We start from the raw sequence: 14,387 nt of genomic DNA, 5'->3' as shown, positions 1-14,387 counted from the left end.
ACATGACTAATAGTGCTTTAATTAGAGAGAAAACATGATGGACTGTGGGAAATAATATTTTCAGTTTTCTCTGAGAATGGAAAGCACGTGTTTATGGAGCTCTGTGTCATGTTTAGGCTGAGATGAAGGATGCATAGGGAGATCATAATATAAATGCAGCTTGTTCTTTACTTTAATGTAAAGTTTTTAATGTAAATGCAGTTACTTTAAAGAGCCAGTAAGATGCAAATTTAAAGCATCCTATCACTGTTTATAAGTCCCGGGTTTAAATGTCAAGGTCAAAAAACACTGTAATTTTCTCAAAATATAAATTTAAAATTACCCCATTTCACAGAGATCCCCAAACGTTCAACGACTCAGGCCGCCTAAACCCCACCTTTCAATAGCCTACTCTGCTCTGATTGGTCAACTGACACAGTCCTCGCACAGACCACAGATCAGTGGCACAGACCAACAATATGCGTTCTTCAGCGATCTTGCAACCTTGTGTTCTCGCTCTACGTCATCCTTAACCGTCGAAGCTCAATTCCAATTCTCAAGAACGCAAGTAAAGAGGACGCATGAAAATACCCGGATGTGTCCCTGATATCGAGGATGCATCGAGTGCAGACTTGCATGCTGAAATCGCTTTACGCCCCAGAAGTCATTATGCGAAACAATGGCGGAGGTCAGGTAACCATCAGGAAGATTCTCATCTCAATTCTCATAAAGTGCGTTCTGTGTTCTCGCGACCTTCTGAGTTCGTTCTTCCAAGGTCGCCTGGCAAGACACGACAACGCAAGTCCGTTCTTTGCCTTCTTGGAATTGAGAAACAACCTATATTAACAGTTTAAACAATCTATACACATCCATTTATCATTAATTCAAGCAATAAAAACGACAACAGACACTAACATTTTACACTCATTTAAGCAAGGATAAGCTTACTGATAAGACATTACAGTAAACTAGACATGTGGGCGGAATCCATTTGACAACTCGTTTCAGGGATTCAGAGTTGACCCCCTACTTTAGAAGCCAATAAGTTTATTAATCGTACACTTTTTGGTTCAACTACTTTGCACATTGTTTACATTGATGGACAGCTACATGACACACTGCAATACAGGTCATTTTCGATTTTGGATCTGTGTGGCTCTTAAATGTAACTATGGGGCGGTTTCCCAGACAGGGTTTAAATTAATCCAGAACTTGGCCTTAGTTATATTTGTAAATTTGTATATTTGCAGCTCAAACATGCATTTTAGTCTGGAACTAGGATAGATAGATATATTGAGGATGTTGAGGCATCTACTGTGGTAAAAGAGGCTCCATGGCAGGTAGGTGGGCCCCAATTTTCACTACCCTTTGCAGAGCTTTCTTGTCTTGCACTGTGGAGCTGCCTTACTAGACTGTTTATGGAGTTGGTCAGGATGCTCTCAATGATGCAGCGGTAAAAACTGTAAAAAAAAGTGCCCAGATGCCCAGAAATGTGGACACCCAGGAACTTACAGCTGGAAACATGCTTTACTTTAGTTCTGTTGAAAAAGATAGGAGAGTGACTGCTGCTTACAGTTTATTCTGAAGTCCACAATGAGCTCTTTGGTCTTTGAGACATTGAGGGTGAGGTTCTTGGTGTAACACCATGCTGACAGGTTTTCCATCTCTTCCCTGTAGGCCGATTCATTGTTGTGTTCCTGATCCAGCAAATCACTGTGGTGTCATCTGCATACTTAATGAAGATGTTGGAGTTATGCAGAGAAACACAGTTGTGGGTGAACAGAGAATAGAGCAATGCTCAGCACGCAATCCTGAGGGACGTGGTGTTCAGGAAGAGTTAAATAAAGAAAAGTACCTCATAATTTACTCACCCACAAGCCATGCGAGATGTACATAATTTTTTTTCAGAAGAACGCAAAGTTATAAAAAATATAAAAGCTCTTCCAAGCTTCCAAGTAGTAACTAGCTTCTGGTGACATCCAATAACATATTATGGGGAAACTCGTTCACCGCAATACTGAAGCTGCTACAGTATATGTATATAATGTCATCAAACAGCATTGCATGCTTCACACACTGAAAACTGGTTAGACTACACACCAATACAGCAAGCAAGGCATGAATAAAGTAAAGATATGTTGTTCATTCCAGAGATCCAGTGAGCAAATCCACAAGGACCTGGCTTTGTTTAATATATTGGAGCAGACACAAAATGCAAGAGCCACAGGATGAACCATCGACACCAAGAGGATGAGTCGACCCAGTGTCCATTTGTCTGAATCCCCACTGGTGTGCATTGCAGGAAAGGCTATTACGTAGACAGCTAGAAAGTACACAAAGTGAAAACAAATCCAGTGCATCCTTAAACAACTTACAGTAGATCAAAAGAGCATAGTTTAAGTTATACTAGAAATCATTTCTAACAACTTAAAAAGAGGAACAAATAGTTAAAAGTTGGAATAGAATTTGATGATATTTGATATTCAATGATTTGGTTTTTAAAGAAGATACAAAACTTCTCACAAGACTCCAAACCTGGATTTAGTAAACGTGGAAAATTGAAAACAGAAGTTTTGAGCAGTGTGAATTTATTTTGAGAAATATTTTGCTCTTTGCATGGAGACAGCTTTGTGATATTTGGACAACTATTTTGCAAACGTCATATGATACTTGCAATTCATTTTTTCCATTTACATCATTTTTGTACTTCTTAGGGTTTGAATCCAAGGCTGGTTTATCAATTAGATTTTCTTGCTTTAAGTGGATAGTTCTTCCAAATAATGGAAATTACCCAATAATTTACTCACCCTTAAGCCATCTGAGATATATATGACCATCATCTTTCAGACAAACACAATTAGAAAATGTCCTTGCTCTTCCAAGCTTTGTAATAGAAGTAAACAGGCATGGACTATAACTATTACAAGCTATAGTTTATAACATATTAAATATGAATACTTTTCCTACAAAATCTCATTGATTATCCTTAGAAGGCCTTTATTAACCCACTAGTCTCAGCCTCAGATGTCACGCCCACAGACTGTTGGCTAAACGTCTGATGTTATTTTCGTACACTTTTCTGGAAACCCTGTGACAATGTCAAAGTTGTCTTTGATTGGTTGAAATAAACCGGATTTCCAGGAGACATGAGTGTCGCGATTAGTTTCGGTCCCTGGAAAACAAAGCTCTGACGTTCCATTGAGGAAGAGAATCAGTCGTGTTCACGTGGATAATAACGAGCAGTTATCATGATCAGCTAAACATTGGATTCTCAAAAATTCTTCGCGTCATAGACTCTCTAAAAGACGTCCAAGAGTTTTGCTTGAGGCAGTTAGTGGAGTCAAAAAGTTTGGTTCTCCTGAATTGCTTGTATGTGTTAAAAAGTGGAGAGATATGCTTTAAACAGATGTTTAACGGGAGCGTCTCATTGGTGTGGCTGTGATGAAGTGCACAACGTTGTTCTATGGTGAGTTTATTTAGATGCTATTCGGTTGGCTGGTTATTTCAATATCTGACTTGTTGCCAGCCGGCTCGTTATTGTGAGGAGTCCGAAACGTGACGCTAGACGAAACAAACTGCGATTGGTTGTTTGACATATCGGTCAAACAGCTCGTTGGCGGGCTTTGTCCAGAAAAAGCAACGTAACACACCAGACCTTCAGTATTGAAGGTCTGGCTACGCGAGACTATTAACCCACTGGATCCATGCACCTCACTTCTGTGAAGGATTGATGCACTTTTTGGGGCTACAAAATGTCCGCCCCTGCTCTTACTGTAGATTTAAATTTATGCTATTTACTGGCAACAGTTTGTTCAAAGTTAAATGAACATTAAACATTAACAAGTCTTTGTCTTTACAGAATAAAACTAAAATAAAAGTGTCACGCAAAGCATTCTGGGAAATCCTAATAAACCTTTTCTTCTGATTTTGGTTCCCAGAATGCTTTGCATGAGGTTATTTTAGTTTTATTCTGCAAAGATAAAGACTTGTTATTGTGCAATATTCATTTAACTTTGAACAAACTGTTGCCAGTAAATAATATACATTTAAATGACAGTAAGTTACTGGCAAACAACTGAACAGTAGTTTTTTTACAGAATTTTTTTAACAGTAAGCATATCAGCATCCAAGCTAAATTATGCCAACTCAGATGCTGTAATAGTTTCAAATATTGTGAGACATATGCAGCGGCACCAGGTCAGTTGTTCAGAGGACTACAGTATGTAACAGAAATATATTCAGAAGCAACAATACTCATTTTTAAAGACATGAAGATTTCATGTGATGAGCTTTTTTGTCACTGTTCACCTATTTCTTCCTATGCCCAGTGTCTCTCTCTCTCTTTCTCTTTATCTGTTTGCTCATTATGCTGTTTACTGAGGCATGTTAATAAAGGCAGCAGGTCAATACGCACAGACAGAGAGAAATTCACAGTCTGTGGCACATGAAAGCCTTTCAGTCTCATCAACCAGAAAGACCTTTTCCACCCACTTGGCTGCATTTCCCAATAAACTCACAAAGATGAACTTACCATGTTTCTTATGAAACACATATTAGATGTCTTTTCATAACATTTCACGCTGTGTTTAGATTTTTATTAGAACATTTGCAAAGGTCTGCACAGCTAATTTAATAAGCAAGTTCGATATGCTAATGTTTTTGCCACTGGCTGTCTACAGATTTCTTGGCAGATTTTTTGTAGTGTTTTCTAAGGCAATCATCACTATATTAAAACTGCTCATACAGAAAACCAAGAACAAACCCCTAACCCTGAGTGAGTAACATTGGCTTGTAAAACCCCAAATATCAGTAATCATCTCAAAAACACATGATACAAAATAAAGACATAGCCATAAACCCAACATACATTACAGTCCCCTTGTTTTGAGTCTATGACTTTTGAATGCAATGGTTTACCACTAAGCTATATAATGTAGGAGCAGAACAACCCACTTAAATATAATCAGAAAACCATAAGAATTGCATACTAATGTCTTTGCCTCTACAAATTCATCAATAACAAAACAACACTGAAATATATAAAAACAGAAGAAAAAGTATTGAGCCAGAGGGAATACAGCTGTGATCATGACACAGTAAACAGCTCAGTCTCTGACGGGAGGAAAGATGTACTTTTGTAATAGGCTGAGATTAAATCTATTCCCTCATAACTGCTGAGGTTAATTGCTTTCTGCAGAAGGTGCTGATAGATTAAGCGACTGTAAAAGCTGTAAATAAATTACTTTCAATATGCAGACTGGCTACACTGAGCACGATATGCATTGCACTGTCAGCTATATATAGAGTTTGGTTCCAAAACACAATAAATCCATTTTGACTAATTTCGGTAAAAACGTGTTTTTTATACCAAGAAAGTGAGTACCAAGATGAAAACCACTATTTTCTGTTACAAACATTCACATAGCATCTTTAGGTTATAGAAACATAAAATATTAAAATCCATAATTTGATTTTCAAAGATTTATTATAAAAATGAATAATTTTTCCCCACAAAATGCAAAATATCCATGACAAGTTTTTTTCAAAATGCTATAAATCTATTGAATCCATATTTAAATGTGCATTCATCTTTGCCATGTTATATTTATTTAGTTGACTAGTGGTATACACTGATTAAAAAAATAAACATTTATGTCATTAATCAAAACACTTACTTTGTCATATTAAGAACACTGTCATTGCTGCTGTTATCCATGGGACGTCATCGCTGAACTTTTTTGACCGCGATCAGCTGTAAAATGTTTGGTCCTGCTCGATTTTTGTTGGCTTTGCGTAAAATAAATGTTTTTATAAGATCCCCTGAGGTCAATGTGTTAGCATGAGGAGCTTGATGCTGTCAGGAGAACAAGCAACAACCATGCGTTTCTTTCCCGTCACAGAAAACCACCACAAGTTTATCAATGCCATAAAGTATTATTTTGTTTTTGTTTGTTTGTTGATCACGAAGTACAAGATGAGGAAAACTAAGATTCCGTGTACTCAACGGTGGATATTCTATATTGCGTAAAATTAAGAATTTACATTTAAATACTGACCTAATATAATACTGATTTTGGCAGTAACTCATTTAAAAAAAATGCCTAACCCTAACTCTTCATATATATATGAAAATATAGATTGCTGTAAAACTCATCAGGGAAGCGTTTTTCTTAATAATAGACGAGATAACTCGGATGTTAACGTCTCGACGCGCACTAGCTCGTGGGTGAGATGACGTCAGTTTTTTTAACACTGCTAACAATATCTATAGCCTACTGTCTACAAACAATAATATTAACATTACTTTTACATTTTATTATTTTTACATTTTATTACATGCATTAACATTACATTTTAAGTAGGGCTGTGAAAATAACGCATTAATTCGATTAATTAATCTGAGAAAAAATAACGCGTTAAAAAAAATAACGCAGATTAATCCATTCCGTATTGACCTTTGAACCTAGATACATTCTAGCCACCATTTGACTGTAAAATAAAGGAGGTAGACGAGAACGCGCTGGCGGTGACTGGATCATTGACTGGAACATTTACTTATAAAAAACGGCCTGATGGAAGTGATGATAAAAATAAAGTATGCAACGTTTGCAGCAAAGAATTTGCATATCATAGAGTTCGTCCACTCTGAAGTACCACATCATACAAAGCACATGGATTTAAGTTCCCCGTCGTTACACGGAATTGCAAAATTATTAAATTCACTTTTCATAAAGACGACGTGTATTCATCTTTTTAAGTGGGATGTGATCAAAGCCTGGAGTGAAGCAAAATCACGTTCCTCTCTCCACTGTAAGCTTTCTGTAATCACTACGCACCGGATCCACTCCGGGTTTTCTGGCTGTAGCGCGTAAGATGAGGTAAAACTTTATTTCAGCTAGCAAGGACATACTTATAATGCAGGAAGGCTCCGATGTTTTGGAGATCGATAAAGGTGTATGGACCAATGGAGATTGACTTGGCTTAGCGGAATGATGAAGATTGGGATCAGAAAACCAAACAGCCAATTAACGTGTGTCTAACATGTGTTGATCTAACCAGTGGCTGATAAAACGGGTTTTTTAAACTAGTGAGTACACTTTATGTGGCGCCACAAGAACCAAGAAGCAGATGACATCCAAATCCCGTGAGAGCAGTTCGAGAAATCATAACAGAAGACTGCTTCCTAAATGCTCTCGCGGTACTTTGATGTCATCCACGTGTCGTGTTCTTTATTTAAGGTTTATGTTTAATTGCACAAAAAAGCCCTGCAATTGATATTGCACTGTTAAACTTTTGGTAAATAATCTTCCTGAGGCACTTTATTTCCTTAGCATATTACATAAATATTTAATACTTTCACAGCAAAATTATGTTGGCGATTAATTTAGATTAATTAATCACAGAGTATGTAATTAATTAGATTAAAAATTTTAATCGATTCACAGCCCTAATTTTAAGTTTTATTTACAAAAATTTTGTCCTTGGGTCAACACAATATGTTGCCCTGCAAAATCAGTTTGAGCGTAGTATTATTGATGTGGTTGTTGTAAATGATAGTTTTCTGTGAAGTTACGGTTCAGGTGATCATTGTTTGATTTGGTAAACATGGACTTTAACACATTATATTTCCACAATAATGAAGACCCACATGTACAAATGCACTTTGCTGTGGTAAAGTAAGTCCATTTAAGGGAAAACACCGTCATTTTTTAATATTTCACTATGTTCTTAGCTCAACTTAGACAAAATAATACACACTATCTTTATTCAATGCGTGCACTTAGTCTTTGTACAGCATGTGAGGAATTTGGTAGCATTTAGCCTAGCCCCATTCATTCCTTAGGATCCAAACAGGAATGAATTTAAGAGGCTGTTTACACTTGGCATTAACATGCGTTTTCATCGATCGGATCACAAGTGGACGACGTTAATGCCAGGTGTAACACCGTTTTGAGCTCGTCCACTTTCGTTCACTTTCAATAACATTCAGAGGTAGTCGAAAACATTTTCAATCGGATTGCTTTTGTAGTGTAAACGCACACATGGTTAAATGTGTTCGAACAGCCACAGGAGACCGCTTTCTCTCCGCCCATTTATCTAATCTGAGGTACTGAACACAATGTTTTACGTCTTTTCTGACTTCTAGCGCGAACGGTGTACAGCGCTATTTTTAGCGTTTCATTGATAAAACTAAAGCGGCTGATTTCCGCGTAGAATTATTTTGCGTGTGAAAGTTGCGCAATCCTATTTCGTCAATTGCGCTGAAATATCAGAGAAAGTGTCACGGCCGGGGGCGGACCCGAATAACTAAAGGTCACGCCCCTCTCAACTCTTTCACCTCGAGGAGTTTCCCAAGACCACCCCAATGACCAGACAGACGAGTAAACTACGTTTAAAATAAACTTTATTTAAATATTTAAAAAAAAGGGTAAAAAGGGGAAAGGGAAAAAGGCAATTTAAAACTGATGTCTGACTTCTTCTCGCCTCCAGGGCCACTTATGACCAGGACAGGGGACAGGGGCTTCTTTGGGGCTCCGATCCTAAAACCCGTGGCGCGCTCCGCTTCTTCCTGGAGGCAGAATCAAACAAGAATTATCCAGCTGTACTTTGCTACGGGTCACTACTTCTCTAACTCTCCGTTTTTCTCTCTCTCTCTCCTGCGCCTTAGGCACGTTGCTCTTCGGATCCTGGAAGCAGAGAATCGTTAGCAAGACGTTCAGTGAGACAACTCACAGTACTGGGGGCTTTGTACACCACAGAGCACTCGCTGGCACCAGGTAGGCGATTACCACAACCATGGGTAGATGTCACCACACCAAGGTAAGTTACTCACGGCACTGGGGGTCTTCGTTCCCACCAAGCGTGCACTGAAATACAGACAGGGGTTGCTGCGAACCCAGGTAGGTGTCACTACACAAAGGTCAATTACTCACGGCGCTGGGGGTCTTGGTTCTCACAGGGCCTTCCAGTACCGGGGATCGTGGTTTACACGGAGCATCCACTGGAACTCAGGTAAGTGGTATCTTCAGACACAGGTCAATTTCACTCCACAGGATAAGTTACTCACAGCACCGGGGATCTTCGTTCCCACAAAGCCTTCGCTGGAACACAGGTAAGTAGTTGCTATAAGCACAGGTTAATTTCACTTCACAGGATACGTTACTCACAGCATGGGGGATCTTTGTTCACACACAGAGCCTTCGCTGGGACACAGGTAAGTAATTGCTGTAAGCACAGATTAATTTCACTTCACAGGGTACGTTACTCACAGCACTGGGGATCTTCGTTCATACACAGAGCCTTCGCTGGGACACAGGTAAGTAATTGCTATAAGCACAGATTAGTTTCACTTCACAGGATACGTTACTCACAGCACTGGGGATCTTCATTCACACAAAGCCTTCACTGGGACACAGGCAGTTAATTGCTATAAGCACAGGTTAATTTCACTTCACAGAATAAATTACTCACTGCACTGGGGATCTTTACGCTCACTCACAGACAGTGGACTTTCGCTACAGCGTTGGTGCATCGTATTCCTTCACCCATCCACTCAAGCTGTCCGGGCGTCGTAGGGACTGGTGGGTCCAGTGGCGCGGAGCCGAACGCTTCCCAAACTCCCCCTCCTACTTCCACGACCGGGGTCACGAGTTGGGGCGAACTCTCGTCGGGGCTCCGCACACCACGAGCTTCTGTTAGAAAGGTCAATACACACACAGCTATGACCCTCAATCCGCACGGTGCACTTTCTACAATACTCACTGGGTTTCACCACTGTCTGCTCTTTGGAGGAGTGAAGCTCTCGTTGACACGCCCGGGGGACAAGGCTTGGTTTTCTCCCTCTCCGTATGACTCGGCCACAACAGATGTCGTCACCTCGCGACTCGTTCGAGGCTAGGCAGTTTGGTCGCTACAAGCACAGCATACACACAGCAAGCATAGCGTAAACACCATCAATAAGTGAAACTCACCCACAGCATTCTTGTACACACTTCACGTGATTTTTAATCGACCTAGCCACCTGGCTTTGACTTTCTCGAGAAGGTAGTTGGGCGATAGTTAGGCCAACGATGAGAGCAAGATGTATGTTATTCACAGCCCCGGCGTGATGTTTATGACTCCTCTGGCTCACCCGCGCTTCCTTTTCCCGCAGGCCACTGCTTTATTGGTAAACGGCGCTTCTTTCCAACTGTCTCGTCCGTGTTTCCGGTCAACCCGCGGCTCGCCCACGCTTCCCTCTCCAGTGGGGCCAGGGACCTCAAACACAAAAGACACACACCAAGCGACTCCTCTTCCAAGTATTTCACAAGAAAGTACTACAGCTGTTACTCACTCTTCGTTGTCAATAGTCTCCTGTATTTGCAAACTCAATGGCTCTGTATCCGCTCACTCACGAGTGAAATCACCCAGTATTCCTTTGCCCAGCTGACTCTCCTTTTTTCTCTTCCCCAGGGGAACGATCAGACCAGCGTAGTCCGTCTGCAAAGCAGCAACACAGCGTACACAAAGCACACAACAAGCACACCGTTTGATGTTTTCAAAGGTCTTTATATCCTCTATCTCTTCTCCTCATTAGCCTATCAGCAACCGCTGTGTAAATCATCCTCACCTGGGCGAAATCAGGCTTGATTTCGTCTTCTGGGAAACCCCGGAAATTCCGGTGTTCAGAGTAAAACGTCCGGGCGGAACCATCGTCGGGCGGAACCCGTCTTCCACACTTTTGGTTCCGCCCTCACAAACCGTCACCTGTGACAAAAGCTTACATATACATGTACAAAACACTGTGCAGCATGTTTACTTTACAACACAAGCAGCGGATTCCGACATAATATTAGTTTGCGTCCATATAAACTCATCATTACTCCCGCTCGTGTTTAAATGACAGCAGAGAGACTCGCCCACTGTCTCGACAGACCACCCCCTCACAGTATTCAGGACAGAAGCGGTCAAAAGTGGATAAAAGAGACAGATTAACATACCAGGTGTAAACGTCATGTGTCTCTCTCGTCCACTTGTGATCCGACCGATGAAAACACATCTTAAAACTAACTGCAAACAGCCCTTAAGCCACCAATACTTCCATGTTTTCCCTATTTAAAGACTCTTTCATAAGTAGTTACAGGAGTAAGTATGGTGGCACAAAATAAAACGATAAAAAAATGATAACTATATTTTATGGCGGAAGAGTAACATCATTGTTTATGACTACTCGCCCTCTCGCTCAAACTTCCAGAAATATTACTGGTCCCGAGGCCCGAGTGAAACCATGGAATTGTTTGGTGGCTTCTAAATTCATCCCTGTTTGGATCCTAAGGAATGAATGGGGCTAGGCTAAATGCTAACACATTCACAATGCGCTGTACAAAGATTGAGTGCACGCATTGAAAAAAGATAGGTATATAAAGATAGGTAGGAGAAAAACGGTGGTGTTTTCCTTTAATAACTTTGAATATGCATTCTGTGAAGATACAATGAATTTAACAATTTAAATTTTAACAAAAATAAGTGTACATGAGCATTTTACGTTAAATAAACTGGTGTTACAATTTTTTTTAATAAGGAAAGGTTGAGTAAACGCAAATATTTGTGTAAAAATAATGATGTTTTTCTTGTTATTTCGACTTTAACTCTCCTCAAGTTGAACTTACTTAAAAAACATGATGCAGAAGTGGTGCAAATATATTTTAAGTATAGGATTTTATCACAAGTTAACACAACACATAAAATGCACACATAGATAAAGTGTTAACACAAAGCAGGCACCATAAAACCCACGACAGCAGTAATGTTTCAAATATACAAACCATTGCAGGGAATCAGTTACAGTAAAGATATCTTTATTCTCTCTGTCAATTCCTCTGATTTACAATACATGTCTCCTCTGAAATCTGACCTCTTGAACACATTGACCAGAGTTTCTGTTTGTCTGAAGATACCCTACTCATGTATGATATACGACTGCCATTTAGTACACGGGGTTAAATTTGTGGAGAACCTGCATCTGGTTTGGATTAGCTGCCTCGTACAGCAAAACAGACCGAAACTGTTGTGTGACAGAAGCTTTAACACTAAGTCATTTCAGAACGCCTGGGGTGTTAATCTGTTTAGCAATCTTCATTACTGTTTTAACCAAATCTATGGTTTTGTTTTAAAAACATGTTTTAAACACTTCCTCTTAAAAACATATTTGCATGTGAACCTCAATATTACAACTGTTAATACTTCCTCTGCTGTTCTAGTCTGCTTTAATGTTAAAAAAGGGTCAACTCATCAACCAGCTCCAGTAAACCCAATGACACAGATGTGTCTATTCAGATTCGTTCTGTTTTGTAATGAAAACAGGACTCATGCATTCATATATTCTGTGCTTTATAAAGGCTATTAGAAACAGACAGACTTTGTTCTTTTATAAACTGTTGATCCAAAAATATTAATATAATTAATACATGAATGTGAAACAGGCTAGAAACACAAACCAAACATTTCCAGACAGAAAGCTTTCCCAGTCACATCACACAACACACACGACTGATGTGTTTTTATCTGCAGTGATGAGAAGAAACGAAGGAGAAAAAAGAGGAACTGTGTTTTTCTATGTATAGCTAAAACATCTATATAAGCAGTAAATGTGCTGATGTCAGAGTCAACTGAAGGCTGAAATTATCTCAGTGTTTTTCCAAGAGATTATTTGATGGTTTATTGACAGCAGTTAAAATCCAACATAGAGCCTTATACTGCAAACTATTAAAGCTTGTGTGTGTGAAGGGGTGGGTACTTGTCATTTTAACCCTATTTTTTAGATATTGTTTGGCAAATTTGTGTTTTTTTAATGAATAACATGAATAATAGACTAGACATAACACAGTCTAACCTAACAACTTTTGAATTTTCATATGTTTTGTATATTTATGTATTTATGTATATTTGTGTTCAGTGCTAAATGTAATGTTTGTTTACTTTTTCTGTGTGTGAATCTGTTAAGAGGAAATTACAGTTATCAATACATATTATGTTTGATATTTTATTGGCAAATCTACCGAACATGTATTTTTTTATCTGTCGTTGTATTTACAATGTCAGACAAAATCGTCCTAAGCTGTCACTGGGACAGTACCCTTAAAAAAGTCCTAATGTGTTGTGTACCATTTAAATACCAATATGTTAATCTGATGTACTAAAATTAACTCTTAAGGTTCAAATGTGTACTTTTTGAAAGGGTGCCACCCCAGTGACAGCTAGGGACTATTTTTTGATAACTTTTTTCTGACATAAATAAGTACAAACTGTAAGACACAAACTGTACATTTTCTGTCGCTGGGGTGGTACACTTTTGTACCTTTACGGGTATACAACTCATTGAAATGTTGTACCTTTTGGGGTACAATAATATACCCTAAGGACCTATTGTGTACCTTAAGGAACAGTTTTGTATCAGTTAAGTTTTAGGTTTTAGAGCTACAAAACACATAGGTGCACAATATAGGTATGCAAAAGAGAGGTACAGTAATGTACCAAAAAAGGTACAACATTGTTATGTTTAGTATAACTGTAAATGTACTAAAAGGAACCTTTGGTATCACCACAGCATCAGACAAGGTACAGTTTTAAATCTTTTTTCTGACAGTGAATAATAGCAGCATATTAATACTGCATATGAACAGTAGCATATGCACCTCAATAAATCTATAATAATCATAATGCTATATTTGTATATAATATAATTATATTATATTGATATACAGAGTAGTACACACACAAAAAAGAATACATTTGATAAACAACGGTATATCTCTGATATACACAAAGGCATTTTGTACTGCATAGAAACTTTTAAGGATACAGTGCCCCCTGTAGGCTGATATTAGTCACTGTTTTTACATTCACAGAACACTATTTCTGTGAGATAGCATCCATACAACATGATGACATATCTTACTCAACTCTTATGAAATACCAAATTACATCTCTAATGACTCAAAAAATTCTGTAATCTAATTTCATGTTTATTAATAGCTGTTCCCCACATAACACGCTCAGTCACGACTGAATTACACAGAGGACAGAAAGAATGAGTGCTTTATTTGACTCTAAAGCAGATAAGGATGGATGTCATATTTGTAACATTACATTAAGCAGTCGAAACACTAAATATAATCCATAACAATGCAGAAGTGTTTCTGTGGTTGCATGTTTAAAGTGCTCTTGAATCTGACACTACTGAAGAGCAAGTGCTGTGCTGTTTTAACATGCAAATGAGATTTATGATGTGTACAGTACGTTATTCATAGAGAACGAACCCACCAGGCCATTACAAAACCATAGCTGTACAGTATACTTTAACTTCCGGCAACTTATTTTATGTGCCAATGTATTGACAATTTCTGAACAAGAAACAGTATAATATGTTA

The sequence above is a fragment of the Misgurnus anguillicaudatus genome, chromosome 25, assembly GCF_027580225.2.
Source record: "Misgurnus anguillicaudatus chromosome 25, ASM2758022v2, whole genome shotgun sequence".
In the NCBI taxonomy this organism is placed as follows: domain Eukaryota; kingdom Metazoa; phylum Chordata; class Actinopteri; order Cypriniformes; family Cobitidae; genus Misgurnus; species Misgurnus anguillicaudatus.
This window is presented reverse-complemented; position numbering follows the sequence as displayed.